The sequence below is a fragment of the Carya illinoinensis genome, chromosome 3 (assembly GCF_018687715.1).
Source record: "Carya illinoinensis cultivar Pawnee chromosome 3, C.illinoinensisPawnee_v1, whole genome shotgun sequence".
Lineage (NCBI taxonomy): Eukaryota > Viridiplantae > Streptophyta > Magnoliopsida > Fagales > Juglandaceae > Carya > Carya illinoinensis.
Window position 1 is genome coordinate 55,365,084 of NC_056754.1, and position 7,190 is coordinate 55,372,273.

General features: G+C 32.2%; 1 pseudogene; it reads right to left on the reverse strand.

Moving 5' to 3' along the window:
• Positions 1-5,661: 5,661 nt before the first annotated feature.
• LOC122305454 lies at positions 5,662-7,190 on the reverse strand (annotated as a pseudogene).

Consider the following 7,190-nt stretch of genomic DNA (forward strand, 5'->3'; position numbering starts at 1 on the left):
TATTAATTAGTATCCTAATTTAGCAATTGATTATATATAAAGACCATCTACCATGATTCTACACTTATTATTAGTATCCTAATTAGTGTAGAATCTTTGATTATCAATGGTTATTAGAGAAACAATTATTTTTGTGTACTCTTTTTATATTCTATTTATGTGATTGGCCAAAACGATTATCTTATATTAAAAAAAAAATTGATGCAGCTAATCACATTAATTGAGTACGTAAAGAATATACAAAAGTGATTGTACATAGAATTTTTATATATAACAGCAACATAGATATGATGCAATATTAATCACATTTAATTTAAGCTAATTTCATACAAAGCCTTGCATTAATGTATATATAGTCCAATTTCACCTAGCTAGCTATAGTACACGCCCAAATTAATCGGATCGGCCGGATGGATCACATTTATTCTCTAAACTAATTTAAATTATTTTGGACCCACACGGGAGGGAATTAAAATACTGCATGCATGGAGTACCTTCAATACCCATACATGCATATTCTCCCCACACAGACACATGATGCGCGAGCGCCCACACACACACACACACACATATATATATATATATATCTATATGTACCTTTTCTTTCATTCTACATGATAGATATAAATATATGCCTTACAAACTTATATATATCGAGTGCACTAAAATCTTGATCGTTAACCAGCTAGCCTTATAGATTTAATTAATCAATGAGATTTATATATACAAGACTTTTTTCTCTATGATAAAGGATATTACTGCAGCATACTATGATAATAAAGCTCTATATACATATATATATAGTATATTAGCCGTTTGATTTATTATGTTGTTTTTGTATTTGCTGATCATTTAGGTCAATATATATTTCAGCTGTAACGGCGCCCCGGTCCCGAAAGTCAAAGGAGTTAGCTCATGTTACCTAAACTCATCTCCCAACAACACAATATATACATTCCAAATTCCCTATAAACCGTAAAAATTATTATTACAACCAAAAACTATAACATATTTACTCTAAGATACCATCAAGTCTCAAAATAACCATCAACCTTCAGCATTTCTATCAAAATAACCAAATAAAACTACTGCATAAAACTCTACCAAAATCAAGGTACCCAAAGTCCTCTGTTTGTACTTAAACCATTATATTCACATAACCTTACCCATACTTCATATTCTTGATTCTCCATTGAATCATCCAAATCATTTCAAAAAGATTATGGAGATAAGCGGTGAGTTATCAAAAATTTAGTTAGCAGAGAATATATACTAATATGTAAAAATGAGCCTTTTCAGAGAGTTCAGAATGCAGAAACAAAATATTTCGTTTCAATGTGCATATCTCAAAATCATATTATCAGAAAATTAAAGCAACATTTCACTATTCATATTCAAATACTCTTTAGCATAACATGATTTGACATTTTCATCTTATCATATCCTTTCATATCGTATCATATCATGTACCATGTTTAACTCCCGTGGTGAAGTTGTGCTATCTCCGGTGGCCAAACCAGGTAGTATGATATTATGAAACTTCTCATTATTTATTCTCAACACAGGAAAGAACACACAGAAAAACCATTTTGTTTCTAGAGTGGACACCCATATCAGAGATGTTGGTACAAATTAACCATATAACATATCAGAACCAACATCAGAATCATAAAATCATGACAAAGGTTTTTCATATACATATTATATCATATAAAGTACTGAACACATTCATATCATTTTCACATATTCAAAACAGATTCAGAACATTTTCATATAACATGTACAAAATTTTCAGATGTCATGTTCGCTCTTTTTCACATTCCAGAAATATGTCAAAATATTTCTCATGTCTATACTAGTCATGTCAAGAAACATTTTTCGCTTTCATACAGATTTATTGAATAATGTAGAAACACATAACTTAGATTGTTTTTTATATTTTCATTTCAAAACACATCATGCACATATTCATAAAACAACCTTAGTTCATTTTCTTTTTATCCAAAGTTTAGTATAGGTAGGGGTGGGCAATGGCGACCCGCCTCGTGCTACCCCACACCAGCCATGCAGGGATGGGAGACCCCGCCTCGCATGAAATACTCTAAATGGGGGCGAGTAGGCCCAACCTCGCCCCACTTTTTAATTCCTATATTGCTCAAGTACGACTCTTGTATGGCTTTAAAATTCTATATAAGATTGGCCTAGTGTGTCCATGTGATTATGCCCAGAGAATAACATGGTAGCACAGTTTTGGGATGTCGATTCCACATGGAGACAAATTAAAAGAATAGTAGAAGGAACAAAAAAACGAAAGAAAAATATTCAATGATTAATGGAGAACAAAGAGTAATTTTAAATGCTAATTAAAGGGAATAAATGTTACTAATGGAAGAAGTTCTCAAATTTGACGAACAGCAGAGCGTCAGAAATCCCTTATACAAATCCGGTATTTTAATTATTCTTAATTCATTAGATAACTCAATTGGGAACTTAATTTCTGAATTCTCAATCGGAAGGTATAGATTTATAAACGAAAATTAAACCAAATATAACCCTTCGAAAAATCATTCAACACCTTTAAAATACGTAAATTATTATCCCTATTGAGAAAAATCCAACGACGATAATATACTCAGGGAACGATATTGCATTAAAGAATTAAATCAATATAGATAAATAATTGATCTAAACATAATTAAAGAACTAATCCATTCAATAAAAAAAGCATGACTGAATCTATAAACAGAATAAATTCTATGATTAGTCAAAGAATAAAATATCAACAATGAATTGAGAATGATAAAATAAAAGAGTTTTAGTTATTGAAAATAAAATACATAAATTAAAAATACCATCTGATGTGCAAGTAAATCTCTAACCCTACTTGAGAAGTTAGTTACCCATAAATATGATGGAGAACAAAAATCTCCAAAGAAAGATAAAGCAAACGGTGGCCATGGAAGTGATTTTCTCCTCTCTTCAAATTTGTCTCTTGTGCTTTTCCTCTACCTTTATTTTGTGCTAATGATATATTTATATAAGGTAGGAAAGAAACCCTAATATCTTCATAATTTCTACATAAAAAAATCTCTTAAATTTTAGGACTCATTTTGACAGCCATGTACGCACTTCAGAAGTTTGAATTTGGACATTCTTATTAGAGACAAATTTATAGCCCTTTAAGATAGCTTTCTAATGCATCAAGAATAAAATCAATCCGATATGTGAGTAAAACTTTACGGTTAAAATACTAAAATATGTCCATACTGTCTCCTAGCGAATTTCAGATTTGGACTTCTTGCAGTTTCCTTTTGTATTTTTTTTTTCTTGATCCAAATTGCTCTAAAGCCCCATGAAGCTCCTCATTTGGATTTGACTAGACTTTGACTTACTCATTTATAAACTCTGGAATTAAACATAAGAAAACTGCTTAGGACTATCCCAACATAAATAGAAACTCAATTTAAGAATACACATTAGTTTCTATGATTTCTATGCACATTTTAGTATTTTAATCCAATAATAGGGTATTTAGAGTACACTTTCACGTACTCATCACCATGTCATTTACAATCGTGTGAATAAGTTTCACACTCTTGTGACTCTTACAAACAAGTCTAACTAATTTAAAAATTAATAACATAATTTTTATGTTATTAGGTGTTAAATTATTATATATATAAATTTTAATTTATGATTTAATTATATAATAATTTGGGTCTAAAAAAAATTTTTGGACCCAAAAATAATATTTAGGCTCAATGGGGCATTAGTGTTTTTGAAGTGGGTAGGGGGCGAGGCAGATAAGATGTTCACCTTGCCCCCCAGCACTCGGGGGGCCCACCCCCGCCTCCCAGAGGCGGGGTGTGAGGTGGAAAAACCACCCCCTACATATCCTCACAATAGCGCTAGGGAAATATTAATCATCATCTTTAGAAAAATCATGTAGTTTTGGTAAATCTCCAAGTGAACAGATACCTCATCTTTACACCTGAAATACTTAGTTTAGTTGTTCCAAACCTAAAATTATCTTAACTCTAAAATACCATCCTTTCTAAATTCCTCAATATCCATATAATCGAAATCATAATTTAATACTACTAACATATAATGTAGTAGGAAATCATAAATCTCTTAAACAATAGTAGTTCATAAAATATCCTTAATAATACTTATATTAAAAATCAATGTAAACTACTAATCAATATCTAATTTAAAACTATCAAATATTTATCTCTATATAATAGGCTTAAAATGTTTAAAATAAAAGATTAAACTCTTACAATTTACCACCAAAATCTAGTTGTAAAATTAATACTAGATAATATAATTAAAACCTTTAAATATTTTCTATGAAATCAAGTTTATGGTTAATACATTTATCAGAATAAAATTATGCCTAATCTAAAAAGATTAAACAGACTAGAATGGTGAATTTTAAGTATCTAAATTATATTCAATCTAGATAATGAAGAAATGGATTGAGAGAAATGAGATTTATTAAATTTAAACATAAGGAAAAAAAAAAGATCCATGTATGTACGTGTAATGGGGTTTTTCCCCCACGGGACTAAGGCTCAAGATTGCAGACCCACATGCAAGAGGCTTGAGCTAAACAGATAACCCCATAGGCCCAGAGGAGCCTCTAGGCCCTAAAGGAAGATGAAAAAGGAGTATCCAAGCTTATTTCTAAAATATTGTACATATATAAAGCGAGTCTCAATCGGGTAAGATCGATGATTATTGACCAAATTGTCCGAAAACTAAACAAGATTCAAATGAAACACAATGCGAATATAAATTACTTAATGCCCGAATTATGTAAATTAAGACAAATATTAATGTCAAAATGTACTAATGATCACCTCGTGTTGTGGAAGGGTTTTAATCCAGCCTTTCCCCTTTCGGGGGGACTGCTGGACCATATCATGGCCCTAAGCCGAAGCTTGACTCAATAAATCCTACGTTGAGAGCTTGGCCCACTGAAGGAATATAATGATAGATACCCACGAATCTCGGGATAGTAGTTATCAATTTATCGGGTAACTTGAATTTCAAATGATGGGTTCGACGTTAATAAGTGATACAGAAGACACTATGGGTTTTATATATATACCACTCAAGTATCATATCGAGGATAATCTTCTACTCTTTACTTAAAAATCTCTATTATTTTATTGACTTAGACATTGGAAGCATTCCAAAGAACCCCCAAGTCCTATCTCTCTTTGGTTGTAGGTGATTGCGTATGTAGTGTTTGTGAAACATGACGTCCATAACATGTTGAATTGGATTTCATTTATAAAAAAAATAAAAAATAGAAAATAAATAAAATTGACTGCCGTGTAATGATTAATGTCCAAATGTTATGTGTATATTAATTTGAGCATAAATTAACTACTTTATAATGTTTGGATGTAAGATTTGGACATATATAATAACGTGCGAACATAATTAATTACTTTGTGTTCAAACGTTATAATTTCATTAAAAACAAGGGACACCATGCATAAAAAAATAAAAATAAAAATAAAAAGGATTATTGTCATATATAACATATACCGTCCGTACAACTTTATGAGACAGTATTCAAACGTCATAAATTACTTACGTACGTACGTTCAAATGAAAACTAAAGGCTCGGACATATATATATATATATATATATATTAACATCTTAATATAATTTATTTAAACTATATTGGTTCACCACTCAGCTCATCATGCATGCAAGAAAGCATGAAGACGGGCAGGGGTGCAACATCTAAGTACAGTTTTCTAAACCTAGCCATGATCGAATGAACTTATTAATTAACATTTAAGCATAATATTCAGAAGGAAGGTTAATTAATTATAATTAGCACAAGCAGGAGGGTTCAGTTTTCCAAAAGCTGAAGGCTTCACATTCTTGCACACGGATGTAATAGGGCCATCTTTTCCATTGTATTGCAAGCTAATGTCGCTTATCTGCACATTTTGGCAGGGAATGCTTCTGCTACATATAATCTTCACAGCCTGCTTAGTTGCGGATGTTCCCCGAATGTTCTTGAAGCTAACATTGCTAATCTTGACACGTGAAGGAACCTATTTATGCATGCATGCATGCAAATTAACAAAGTCATTAATCACAAATACCAAATTATATAAGTACTAATCTTAAATATTATTAATTAGTTTCAGAAATAATTATTTTTTAAGTAATTAAGTACGTAGTACCTCTGCATTGCACTGAGCGTAAGGGCAATACTCTTGGTCTATAAGAAGACAAGTGCTGACATTGTTCATCACAATATCCTCAAAATCCAAATATGAAGCAACGCCGCTAGGAGAATTTGGCCATGTTTTGACCCTAACACCGAACGTTGTGCTGGTGAGGGTATAGTTCCTCACTGTAACTCCCATAACAGGTTGTTCGTCATGATACTTTCCTAAGCTTCCAACACTAATGCCATGTCTAGGTCCACATGTCACATTCTCAATGTTAATTTGTTGGCTTCCATCGCCAAGGGAGACAGAGTCATCCCCTATTTTGATGTCTGCGCCAGGCCAGTAATATTGATCCCGGATGAGCGACCAATATGAATTCCGTCAGGGTTTAGGCTTTCTTGTGGTGCTCTGATTATAATATGTTGAAGGGTCACGTTCTTGCAGTTCAATATGTTCATGTGAAACAACTTGCTGTTCAGCGAACTTATGTCCTGAATCTTTGAGTTGGTGATCGAAGTGAATGCCAAATTCTGCACATAAAACCAAAGAATTCTAATATTTAGGCTTATTATACTCATGATCGATGTGCTATATTGATGATAATAATAAAATTTAAAAAAAAAAACAACGTTAACAAACATACACACACACACACACACACACACACACACATATATATATATATATGCATGTGAGATGATTACGTACAATGGGCAGTGAATTGCATGTCCCAGTTTTTGCACAGTTATTTTGGGACCAAGCAAGTGATCCTTGGTCATTGAAAGTTTCTGTTCCTGAGACCTGGGTATCATCTGACTTGCCATCAGCCTTTGCTCCAAAGTTTTTATGTTGAAATCTGCACCATGGGCTATTCAGATAACTGAAAACAAGAATATTAGGAGGCATGTTGCTCCGGCCATGAGACGATTATTTTTTAAACCATGTTTGGATTTTTTTTTCCCCTTACTTTCAATGGTAAAAGT